The sequence below is a fragment of the Carlito syrichta genome, unplaced genomic scaffold (genome assembly GCF_000164805.1).
Source record: "Carlito syrichta isolate Samal-C Ts95f unplaced genomic scaffold, Tarsius_syrichta-2.0.1 Scaffold309425, whole genome shotgun sequence".
Classification (NCBI taxonomy): domain Eukaryota; kingdom Metazoa; phylum Chordata; class Mammalia; order Primates; family Tarsiidae; genus Carlito; species Carlito syrichta.
This window is the reverse complement of record NW_007253521.1, coordinates 788,325-801,726: the sequence shown is the minus strand read 5'-3', so window position 1 is coordinate 801,726 and position 13,402 is coordinate 788,325. Positions and strand designations below refer to the sequence as shown.

The 13,402-nt window shown below is 35.1% G+C and overlaps 1 protein-coding gene across 1 annotated transcript in view; it reads left to right on the top strand.

Moving 5' to 3' along the window:
* Positions 1-943: 943 nt before the first annotated feature.
* Positions 944-13,402, top strand: part of DLC1 (DLC1 Rho GTPase activating protein) — a 447,354-nt gene continuing 434,895 nt past the window's right edge. Inside the window, exon 1 of the mRNA XM_008067229.2 lies at positions 944-1,285. The gene's annotated coding sequence lies outside the window, so the exon portion shown is untranslated. The remainder of the gene's footprint in view (positions 1,286-13,402) is intronic.

Below are 13,402 nucleotides of genomic sequence, written 5' to 3'. Positions count from 1 at the left end.
TATGAGAAGAGCTAACATCTATTATTAATTGATGCACTAATTAAAGCCATACTTGCAGTTTCCATTAGCTTATTCCCTAAATTCTCCAGAGTTGGCTGTCTGGTTTTAATCAAAACCAAATGGTAGTCCAAGTTCCCAGCCTGGATCAGCTAGGAGGAAGTCATTCAGTGGAGGCACAAGAAAGCAGAAAAGATAAACAGATGATGGTTCACAAAATTTGTGTCGGACGAGGGATGCAGATACTGTGAGCTGCTTTAGAGATGTGATTCAGGGACTCTGTCATGCTAGATGGAAGCAGTTGCAAGTGTTTAATGTCAGCAAGACTCTAATATGATCAAGATGGAGTCTGTCTTCTGCTTTTCCAGCACTGGATTTGTGTAACTCTGGAGGATTCTGACTGGAGGTAATGTGGCTGCATATGCCATGACACGGACTACTTTAAATCTGGGAAGGATTCTTGCAATCAGAAGGCACTTGAAGAAAGTGTCCTATTTACTAGATTCTTGGCATTTTACTTACAGATTTTCTCAGGTACAGGAATTTGAGACTGCAGCACTTTAAATTTTAAGTCATGAAAAAAAGGTTTTAAAATTTAGGAGAATTACAGTATTGGGACTCTAAATTCATCTTCCTCTCCTGCAAGATCTTTTGAAGTGAAAGTTAGCAAAGGTATTTTCATTAAAGCTGTGTATATACATTTTAAATAGTGAAGAGGCTGTGGATGAGAAGAGAACTATGTTTCTTTCTCTCTCTCTCTCTCTCTCTCTCTCTCTCTCTCTCTCTTTTCATAAGCAGTGTGGATACAAAAAGAGCTCTAGGACTTTATGACTCTCTAGCTAATCACCTCAAGAGCTTTGACAAAACTCACTTGAGTTCTGTGTAAAATCAGAACTCCTAAAACGCCCAGGCAGCTCGCTCTCCCCGCCACCCCCCTGCTTCATACAGCCTTTCTCACATGCACACTCCTCAGAGGCAGGAAATACTTTCCAGGCAATCTGGGCCTGGTTGTGGAGGCCCCTTTCGCAAAACATCAGTCTGAATTTAGTAGACAGAAGTCACTAGGAATGCCTTGACAGGATCCTGCTTTAGCTAAGGCTCCCTCCAGCTGCGAAGGGTGTTTTTGTTAGAATCACACAGTGCGTAAAACTGCTCAGAATAGAGCCATGATCTCAACCACGAAATGGGAACTTAGATTTTGGAGAAACTAACGGGGACGGACTTCTTTCCTAGCCTGAGTGATGAACAGTGGTGTCATGCCTTGGCGTTTCAGCTCCTCGTTGTCTAGGTAAGATGCTATGGACTATCTTTATGCTTTGAGGTGATCTTTGAAGAGGCAGAAAGATTGAGATGGTGTCTTCCCAGGTTTTAGAGTGAAGCCATAAAATCAGAGGTGAAAACTGTTTAGTAAGTAGAAAACTTGTGAGTCAGATCGTTTTAGCAAAATATCAATTCTAAGATAGATTCCAAATAGATTTTACTCTTTTCCTCCACAAAGCAAGATTTTATTTGGAACCCTTTTTATTTTTAACTTATTTATTAGTTGATGTGTAAGACCAGTTTTTCTATTGCATGGCATAATATGAAACAAATAATGTTCTCACACATAAGTGTGAAGTGTAAATGAACTCCCCACTTCCTTCTTTTACCAACAGGGAGAGTAGGCAGCAGCACTAGAGTGACTTTTTTCTTAATAATCACTCTCCAAAGAATATTTTGTGTCTCATTTAAAACTATTAAGATTGAATTCTTCATTATTTCCCCAAACCGATTTCCACCACATGTTAAACTGCTCCTGTAACAGCTTAAAAGATTCATTTAAAGAAAAGCAAACACATGAAATTTCAGAAATTATTTCTATCCTAACTAGTATACAATTTGAGTTTCAGAAATGTAGAGATCAGAATTGGATTTAGTTTATGTTAATTTTCCTGAATTCACTGCTCAGGTTATATTTTGTGTGAAAACTTTGAATAATTGAAGCAAATCTCAGTGACACTGACTTAAAATTATTATTATTATTTTAAGACATCTAGAAAGCACTGCAATTATATGACGCTAATTATGTGTCCTTACTTTATATAATTATAAAATTACATTTCCACTGGACTATAGTCTTCGTAAGGTAATCGTAAATGTTTCATTTTGCAATACATTGGGAAAGAAATTTAATATGACTGAGATAGTATGGATTTATGATGCATAACATACTGCTATATTTCTGGATATTTGGAATGAAAATCATTATTTTATAGAAATAAAATGAAATGGTATATAAAGAGAATAAATACTCATATATATTTACAAATATATTCGATGAACATAAAATATACCAAATGAAAGATGGAAAACTATTTTGACAGTTGAATCATGAGAAATCAAGTAAGTGTTTTAATTATAAGCTTTTATACGGTAGGGGGTGACCTTTGCCATATTAGGTACTCAATTGTTAAATGATATGCCTCAATAACTTAGGTTGATAAAATTTAACTATTCACTAACAATTTGACTTGTGTTAAGACTTTTAGCATATGAGAAAAATAATCTAAATATTTGAAAGATAAAATGCTGACTTATCTAAATTATAATTTAATAAAATCCCTGAATGGAATTTCCTGAAAGAAACATAAGAGATCACCTCTTCTGACACTGTCCTGAGGTTACCAACAAAAAGCTGAGAAATGACATTTAAAAGTGACTGTCCAAGGTCATACCACTAACTAGCAGAAGAGATGACAGCTAAACTACAGTGCCCTGACTTATAATTCAGATATCTTAAACGATGTCATCTGGCTCTCAAACAATACTTATGCAAAGTGAAGTATGAACCTGTCCAATAGAAGGCTACCCTGAAAACAAAATTGGAGCTTTTCTAAAAAAAAAAAAAAAAAAAAAAAAGCTTACAGATGTCATCAATGTTACTTATGTGGGAAAAATCAAGATTTTTTAAAAAAAGAATCAAACTCACTAAATAATGCAATTTTTTCAAATACAAAACTTTTTCTTATAAAGATTTCCTATTTCTTCAACATACACTTTAAAGGAGTAACTTGTTTTGTGACTATCAAGCAACATTTTATGTTTATGCCAAGGAAATGAAGCCATATGCTAATAATTACATTAATTTAAAACTGGTATTTTTTTAAAATAAATGGAGCTAGACAAGAGCTTGTCAAATTCATATACTTGTATTCAAATGGCATCGTGATAAAACTATGCCAACCAATGACTTTCAGAGGTGATCTTACAACCCTCTCCTCTATTAAAATCAGTATAAGAATCTCACTAGTACCAGCATTCTTCTATCTAACCTAAATCTCTGTTGCTGCAGCCTATTTCCAGTTCTATGTGTTTCTCCCTGGGTAGAAATATAAAAAGCCTAAATGGACATATTAAAACATAAATGTATATTTCTAGATCAAATAAGCCCAGTTCATCTCATCTTTCCTTCTACAACCTTTATTCTCAATCCTTTAATTGATTCATATGTCTACTCTGAGACTTCTGCAAAGTCCTTTAGTTGTAGAATGCAGAGTTTTTTCACAGTATATAAATAGATGTCTGCCCAGTGTGGTATAAAATGAGAAAGTTGGCTGTTTCATCCACATCATACTTCAGAAATGACAATCTATGCTACTGTGTGGCTGAAGCACTGAATCTTCCAAGGCAAGAGCCTTTTTCATAAAATGAATATAATCCATTTCTAATAGATGCCATTTCTTTAGAGAGAATGTGTCATGATGTTTTTTTTCCATTTTCACTAACTAGAATGAGTTTTCTGATGTATTACCACTTACAAGATACACCCTTCAACATTTCTTTCCAGTGTCACCACATTCTACATTATTGTAATGAGGAATAATGTGGTAATGCTGTAGCCTAAGTGGCTACATGATTACTCGAAGGCCTAGTAAAAGAGAATACACAATTTCATTATTTTCTTAAGGACATTATAATTAAAAAGGAGTATTTTTCTGGCTTGATCCAAATCTACGCATACTGTCCACTTCACTACAAACACTTAAGGGATGATTTAATCTTATTTACAGAAGATTAGCTCTCATAGGATCACCATAAGTCTAAAATGAGTCATTTAAAACTTCTATTTTGTTTTTATTTTATGTGGTTCTTCTTGGAAAATGACTGAATTCGTGTCATACAAAGAGAATCATTCTGTAAAAAGCATTACAGTAGAGCAAGGTTCCAAATGACACATGACTTTGATCTGGGTCAGAGATGTTATCATAAAAATAGAGAAATGTCAAGAATTATACATGAGAATTGGAAGAGGATGCAGGAACTTCCAGATGTTCCTGTGAAAACTTCCAGATTTGAGGGAAGTGGCATGGATATTAGGTCTGCTTCCCTCACATGAATGATAAGCCCCTTACATAAACAACAAAGACCAACAGATTTACTGAGAAGCACTACTCTTGGTTGGCTTTGGTGTGACAGAAATGCCATGTTTACTTCTATGGTTCTGTTTTGGCCTTAAATTGCTGGTCAGATCATGGAGCAACATATGGGGTTAATTTTTAAGGAAGGAAATCAGAATAAGGGTGAATAAACTAGGATCTTGAGACCTAGTTTGAAAAGATATTGTTGATTTTGATTCAGTGCATTATAAAGTAAATAAGTGAACTTGAAAAGATTAAAGAAAGACTCAGATACAAACAAACTGAAAGGTAAGGTAAACAGGTTGCATGTGAATTTGCTCATTAATTGAGATAGATTGACGGAAAAGACAATTGTAGCTGGCTGTATATGTGAAAAGATTGTTTTGTATTAGATTGAAGTAACAAAGTGTTTTTAGCCATGCAATTCAAATAATTTAAAGAGAAAATCACTTTTATTGATGGAAATGAGATAGAAAAGAAGTAGCAAGATCAAAGAACATGTTTTGAAATTCAACTAATGTTTCTTTTTTATCTTCAGAAATTAGCAAAATACCTAGCATATGAAGAATTGCCAATGCTTGTTTGGCAGTAAATATTTGTTGAATGAATGGGGAGAAAAGAGGAATAAAAAAGAAAGAAAAGAAAGCCAGGGTTGAAGAATGGTAAGATGTGGGGGTTGAACTTTTTTTCTATCTTCTAGACATCCTGTAATAATAGAATAATAATTTTTAAGGGGGAAAGAAAATAAGAGGTTGGCAAGAGTCATCAGAGCCTGAGGCCAGAGGTTAACAACACTCTCATTCGATGACATTTCAAATTCATTAAGAGTCAGAAGGAAGCATGAGTCTCCAGGAATAGTTTGAAATTAAAACTTACATGAAGCCATTGAGAACAGAGCACTAGTGGATTTTCCACAATTTAAATGGGGCGGTATACTGAAAAAATCATGGGCAGAGTCAGAAAACTGGCTCTGGTTTCATCTTTGCCACTTGACACTCTGTGATTTGAAGCTTGCCCCATAAACTATTATGAATTTCTGCTTTTTATGAGTGAAGTATAAGGTCACCAGGTCATTTAGAGCATCAGATGAGACTTTGCAAGTACAAATTGTTTTATATACAGAATAACAAACAAATCTTTGTTTTAAAAAAGCGCAAGTTATTTAAGAAAAGATAAAGGATTATTGTGTTTCATATTTTGATCTAATTACTCACTTATGTTGAAATAGCATAGGCATTCAAAAGATAGCCCCAGCTAGTGCTTAGTCTTGGATTCTGCAGCTAAGATCAGTCAAAAGCTAAAGGAGTCACTGCCATTATCATCATCATCATCATCATGTCACTTAGCATCTAGTGAGACCTCATCTCTATAATAATTTAAAAAATTAGCCGGGTGCCTGTAGTTCCAGCTACTTGGAAGGCTGAGGCGGAAGGATCGTTGGAGCCCAGCAGGTCAAGGCTGCAGTGGCCGGGAGCGGCCACTGCACTCCTGTCTGGGCGACTGAGTGAGACTCCAACTCAAAAAGAATTTAAAAAAAAAAAAAAGATTAGGATGATAGCTAATATCTCACAGACTATTTGTGAGTGTTATTACTAAAAGAGATAGTGTACGCCATGCACCCAATTCGGTACCTGGTCCCTTCCCATTGTTAAATGCTTAGCAAATGGAAGGTTTTTATTTTATTTTACTATTACTTTTATCTTTACCACTGAAAGTTTCTAATGCACTTAATATTACATAGTATAAAGTAAATTCCCTGGTGGTAAAAACAAGCTCAAGTGTATATAGGTAGATGACAAAATAAGATGAAATTATAGATATGTACAGAAGACAAAAATTGATATGAGAGGCATTGACGCCTGGTAGATATCAAGATAATAGAAATCACTAAATTCCCAGTAATTTATTGTTCCTGATTTCAGTGAGAGTAGACCTTATGGAGTAACTAAAAGTGCAGTTTCCTGTTGTCACCTTGTCATCTGAGCACCTATGCTGCTGTAGCCATATCTCTTATTTACTGTCAGTGGTGACTGTGTCTACTGTTACAGTGTTCCTAGAAATGATAGTAAAGCTAAAAATAAAGAGCCCACTTAAAGCAAAGCCATATCTCACCATGATGATGATAAAGCATTAAAATTAATGTCACTTGTTGAATAGAAATACATTTTTATAATGAAGCAGAGTCACATTTGAATTATATGCTTTGCCGTCAATAAAGGGGCAGCCACAGTTTTAATAACAAATTTAATGCTAAGTTATTTCTTGACATTTCTGTAAGATATTTCAACTGAAACAAGCTCAGAAGAAAGGCAATGCTTTGATTATAAGGGATTCCACAGAAAAGAGATATTGTGGCCAAAAAAACCACACAAAAGAAACACCTCAAATAATTATTCATGAATGAATTTATTTGCAAAACTCATCTAAACTATAATGTATTTGTAAATGCCCCAAGTGCTCTGCATAAAATGGAACACTACTATTGAGAAGACTGCATGCATTAAAAAAATGAAATATGGCAGCTCAAAGAAAATACAGATATTTAAAAATTACTGCATCTATGAGCCAATATTGTCCTTCAGGACTGTGTTAATTTTGGGATCTCTTAGAAACCAAATATCCCCAGAAAAGTCTTAGTGATATCAAGAAAATATCATAAATTGTTTCAAGATTTCCTCAACTTACACATGAGTTGCTTAAGAAAATTTTAAGAAAAGCTGCAAGTCTGACTGATCTGAGCTACAAAGTGGGTGGTAAGTCAAATACTGCCAGTATCTGGTCTCCTTTCTGCAAGAAAATTACAAACTACTGGAAGATACATTAAATAGAAGCAACCTGGAAGCAAAAATAGGGCACCACTGAAATAATAGCTTGCAATTTTATAACACCTCGCCCTTTTCTGAGGAGCTGACTTCTCATGGTTTGAAAGAGTTCATTTTCAAATGTGCCCAATACCTAGAGTAACTCTACTCTGAGAGTTAAGAATGAAAAAAAGTTGTCCAAGCTCAGTGAAAACTCTGAGATATGCATAAAAATAGGTTAACATTAAAATAATACTTTAAAGTTAGGTACATACTTCTTCATTTTTCTTCTAAAGACTAAAAATGAAGGAAGCTTGGATGTGTCTCTTGGAAAAAGTGATGTACTACTTATTCCTCTGACTTGGCTCATTATAGATGGTTTATTCCGTAATTTAGTAAAAGTTTTTTTATGCTTTCCAGACAGCCTAAAGACATGGAAGATATTTCATATATAATATTTTAATCTCCATCAAGCCATTTACCAATAAAATTTTAATGGAAGTTCATGTTTTCCAGTAACAGCTAATGAGGCATTATGAATAAATTCCAACCTTAGACAATGTAAAAATAGATGGATAACGATTGTATGAGGGATTTGGATATATATTTCTACTGAAGAAAGAAAATCTACATGAAACCATATGAAGATAAATTCTTGCATCGTATTATTAAAGATTCCCCAACACACATACACACACACACACACACACACACACACACACACACACACACAGACACACACACACGTAGCTTAATTATAGCTTTGTCTAATTTGGATTAGATACTACAAATATTTTAAAGGAAAAGCACTAATTGTCTTTGACTGAAAGTTGACTGTCTTGACTAGACTCATAGAATGCTTTTTTAAAATGTGCTGTCATCTTTTTGGCTATTTATGTATTTACATAAATAAATTAAGAAGAAAAATATCTTCCCTAAGCTTCCTTGTGTCTCCTAAGCATCTTGCATATGTCACTTCACTTTGGCAATCAAAAGTATTTCTCTTAATTTAGCACCGAGTTGGATGACAGTGGGAAGATGCCCACACATGCACGGTTTCGTTTGCTAGATAATTTGTTCTTTGACAATTTCATTAAGAAAATGAATTTCATTATGGCCTCCACAAACGCTCATTGTAATGGCGATTTGCTTTCACAGAAGTTGAGCTCACACTGGAAGAAATGTATGAAGCTACGATTGTGTCTGTTTTGCACATGTGTGTGTATATGTCATCTGTGTTCTCAAAAGACAAGACAAGATACCCACCTTTGAGGGGATGAATAAAAAGTTACCATCTTTCAAAGTACTGTGAGTGAGAAGTCTAGAAAAAGTGGGCAATAATACAACGGAGAATTTCTCTTTTCAAATGCATTTGCTGATTTAATATTGTTTGTGTGTTTCTAATTTATATGTATTTTGTGTAAGATACATAAAATGATAGCATCAATATTTCACACATCTTAAACTTCTATTTAGATAACATTTTAGAAAAACTATGACTAAAAGAATTGCCAAGAATACCTGTTCTCAATCACAGGAATTCCCAGGAGAGTTGGGGAAGGAAAGGAAACCCTAAAAGAAATAATCTAAAAAAATCTCATGGAAAATTGCGCCAACATTGGTGGTCCAAGATAAATATCCAAACCAGCACCTATGCTTGGCTAAAAATGTGAGGCTGGAGTTTGTGTGATTGTGAAAGGATGGTGTAGTAAGTGGAAAAGAGGCAAAAATAATGACTTTGTCCAGTCAGATATATTGTAGAGGAACTGCAGTTACATTTAAGCATCAACTCAATTTTAAAATTACTTCTCTGGAACATATTAAAGTTTAGCTTATGACTTGACATCATTTCTGAGATTTAGAGATAAGACTTTTGTTTCTGTCTCAAGCCAATGACACAGAAAATTATAGCACTTTATTTTTGCTAATTCTTATATTTACTCCCATATTTCACAATATTATTATACTTTTTTGCATTTTAGACATTATCTGCTAACTTGTTACTATAGAAAATGATGCAGTAGTTCTGAAATCATTCTCCCGACCATTGTTAATCTCATCCCTCACAAAATCCTATACTCTGAAAATAATTGCTTCATAATTTTTGACTGATTTAGAATTTACTATTTGCATTATCTTGACAGCATAAAAAAATAGCCACAGTTTAGCCAGGTAGTGTGCTATGATTATATCTCCTTTCTTATAAAATCTCCTTTGCTCCTGGTGCTAATAATTGATTTCCCTAGTTTCCTACGTAACTAATTTCCACACCAATCACTCGACCTTACTCTAAAATTTCTCTCCAAGTAGTCATATATATAATCAATTATTTACTTTTTTTAATTTTTAATTTTAAACATGTGGGATACAATTAAGGGTTAGGTATACAAATGTTCATTATGCAGGTGCCCTTGTTGATGAGGTGTGTCCCCCCGACCGTGGCAGATTCCTACTACTGACAATCTCATCCTCCCCCAGCAGTTTCCCACTGTAGCCAATCCTTTTCTTATAGTATTATGATAATTGTTTAAGGTCAGCTTATGAGTTAGAACATGTGATACTCAGTTCTTTGTTTCTGTGATAGATCACTCAGTATTATAGACTTTAAGTCCATTCAAGTGGTTGTGAAGTTCATAATTTTGTCCTTCTTTATGGCTGTGTAATATTCCCTTATATGTACCACATTTTTTATCAAGTCCTTTTTCAATGGGCAGCATAGTTGGTTCCAGGTTTTTGCTATTGTGAACACTACTGCAGTAAAAATGCAGCTATCTTTTTCATAGAGTGACTTGAGTTCCAAGTATATTCCCAGTAGGGGGATTGCAGGGTCATACGAGAGGTCGATTTTTAGATCTTTTAGGAAACACCAAACTGCTTTCCACAGAGGTTGTAATAGTTTACACTCCCACCAACAGTGTAGAAGTGTTCCCTTTTCACCACATCCTCTCCAGCATCTGTTGTTTTTTTGAGTTATTCATGATGGCCATCCTGACTGGAGTTAGGTGGTATCTTAGTGTGGTTTAATTTGCATTTCTTTGATGACTAGTGAGGCTGAGCATTTTTTCATGTGTCCTTTGGCTGCTCGTATGTCTTCTTTTGAGATATGTCTGTTCATATCTTTTGCCCGCTTTATAATGGGGCTGTTTGTGTTTTTCTTTTCAGCATATTTGAGTTCCTTGTGGATCCTAGATTTAGACCTTTGTCAGATACACAGTTGGCAAATATTTTTTCCCAGTCTGTGGGCTGTCTCCCTGCTCTCTCGATAGTTTCTTCGGTTTTGCAGAAGCTTGTGAGTTTGATGAGGTCCCACTTTTCTATCTTATCTCTTATGGCATGGGCACTTGGGGTTTTGATCAGGAATTGGTTGCCAGTTACAATTTCCATAAGGGTATCTCCTGTGTTTGAAGATTCTTATAGTTTGAGTTTTACATTTAGGTTTTACATATAGTTTTACATTTAGGTCTTTGATAAATTTAGAGTTGATTTTTGTGTATGGCGATAGGTACGGGTCTTATTTTAATCTTCTGCCTGTTTTCCCAGCACCATTTATTGAATAGGTTCTCCTCTCCCCAGTGGTTGGTAGTGGAGGTTTTGTTGAGGATGAGTTGACTGAAAAATTGAGGTTTTGCTTCTGGAATCTCTAACCTGTTCCTTTGGTCTCTATGCTTCTTCTTGTACCAATATCAGGCCTTTTGATTATTGTAGCTTTACAATAAATTTAAATTCTGGGTGTATGATACCTTCCATTTTGTTTTTGATTTTGTTTTTTTGCTGAGGATTGTTTTGGCTATTCGTGGTCATTTATGTTTCTATATAAATTTCTGTCTTGTTTCTAGGTCTGAGAAGAATGCTGCTTGTAATTTAGTGGGTATTGCATTAAATCTGTAGAATGCCTTGGGTAGAATGGACATCCTAACGATGTTGATTCTTCCAACTCGTGAGCATGGAATAATTTTCCATTTGTTTGTGTCATCCTTGATTTCTTTGAGCTGTGTTTTGTAGTTTTCATTGTAAAGGTCTTTCACGTCTCTGGCTAGGAAGATGCAAAGGTATTTGATTTTTTTGTGACTATTGTGAATGGGATTGTGCTTTTTATTTTGGTTTCTGTTTGTTTGTTGTTGGTGTATAGAAATATGACTGTCTTTTGTACATTGATTTTATACCCTGAGACTTTGCCAAAGTCCTTTAATCAGTGCAGAGGTATAGAATCATGTTATCTCCAAAGAGGGATAATTTGACTTTCTCTTTTCCTATTTGGATACCCATGATTTCCTTCTCTTGTCTGATTGCTCTAGCTAGAACTTCCAAAACTATGTTGAAAAGGAGGTGTGAAAGTGGGCAATCTTGTCTTGTTCCAGTTTGCAGGGGAAATAGTTCTAGTTTCTGTCTGTTCAGCAGTATGCTGGCTGTGGGAATTATTTCCTTTTTTAAGAAACATTTCTCATAGAGAACTTTAAAATTTATGTGAAATTATTGCCCACTAGACCTGCTCCACAAATTTTATCCTGAAAACTCTGTTCCCTGGTTATTTTTGCTGAATTCCTGACTTTCCTGTTGCTATTTTCCCTGCTTTGTTATTCTCTCATTGGAATGAAACTATCTCTCCAGTAGCTTTTGAGAAGAGATTTTTAAAAATTAAGTCTCCTCATATAATTTTAAGGTATACATAATTTCTGGTCAGAATTTGGAGAGTATATTTGCCTATTATGTTATTTCCACTATTAATTTTAAGAAATCAAATACCATTTGATTGCCAGTTCCTAATATATAACCTCTTTTTTCTTTCTCTGACAACATTTAGGTTCATTTGCTTATCTCCTACATTCTAAAATTTCATAGTGATATTTCTTGACATGGTATGTTTTTCTTCCTTGTACTACTGCATATTCCATGAGTTCTCTTCAGACTGATGTTTGGGACATATTCTATGACATATTCTGAATTTTTTTCTTTTAAAAATTTCTCTTCTCAGTTTTCTCTGAAATGCTTCTGAGGAATGTGGTTTACATCCAAGGTAACCAATGAGTTTTCAAGTTGCAAGTAATTTTCTGAAGTTTATTACTGTCTCTGGTATCTTTTCCAAAGAAGTGATTCTAGAATAGTGACTATCTGAAGCCAGAAAGAAAGACTTCTTCCATCCAGTAGGAAAATCTACCTCAAATCCCATTTGGCCCAATTATTGTGAAGACAGAAAATTTGCCACAAAGGACCTCATTCGGACTTGTCCTCTTCTGTGAAGCCCTCCCAGAGAACACTTTTTTCACTCAATAAGGAAGAAGGCGGCGGGGAGGGAGAGAGGGAGGGAGGGAGGGAGGGAGGGAGGGAGAAAGGAAGGAAGGAAGATGAGCCCCTACTTGGTGATAAACTCTTCATAGTATAGGTATACCTATCAATGGTATTGAGTCCATGAAAGCACATACAAATTTTTTACTTCATTTTATTGTAAAGATGTGGAGTATAAGCCAGGATTAGGTAATAAGTAGTCTACGTGCAGGTGAAATTTGGGCTTTAAACTGGTCCTCACTTCTACTGGTTTAGATTCATGATATTAGTGATATTATATGTCCCCCCACCAGGCATTGTCCCGCTTAGTGATATTATGTGTCCCCCCCACCTGGCATTGTCCCGCTTCTGCTGATACCTCTCTTGCAGTATTGTGGTAAGTGTTCAGGACCCACTTATGAGTGAAAACATACGGTATTCAGTTCTTTGTTTCTGATAGATCACTGAATATGATGAACTCTTTACCCCTCCAAGTTGCTGCAAAGTCCATAATTTTGTTCTTCTTTATGGCTGTGTAATACTCCATTAGGTATATGTACCACATTTTCTTTATCCAGTCCACTTTCAGTGTGCAGCAGGGTTGGTTCCATGTTTTTGCTATTTTGAATAGTGCTGCAATAAACATGTGTGTGCAAATATCTTTTTTGAAGAATAATTTGAGTTTCTTTGGGTATATTCCCAGAAGGAGGATTGCTGGGTCATATATAAGGTCCATTTCTAGTTCTTTTAAAAATTGCCACACTGTTTTCCAAAGAAGTTGAACTAGTTTGCATTTCCACCAGCAGCGTAGAAGTGTTCCCCTTTCTCTACATCCTCACCAATATCTATTGCTTTTTGATTTATTAATGATGGTCATCCTTACTGGAGTTAGGTGGTATCTCAATGTGGTTTTGAATTGCATTTCTCTGATGATTAGGTAGGCTG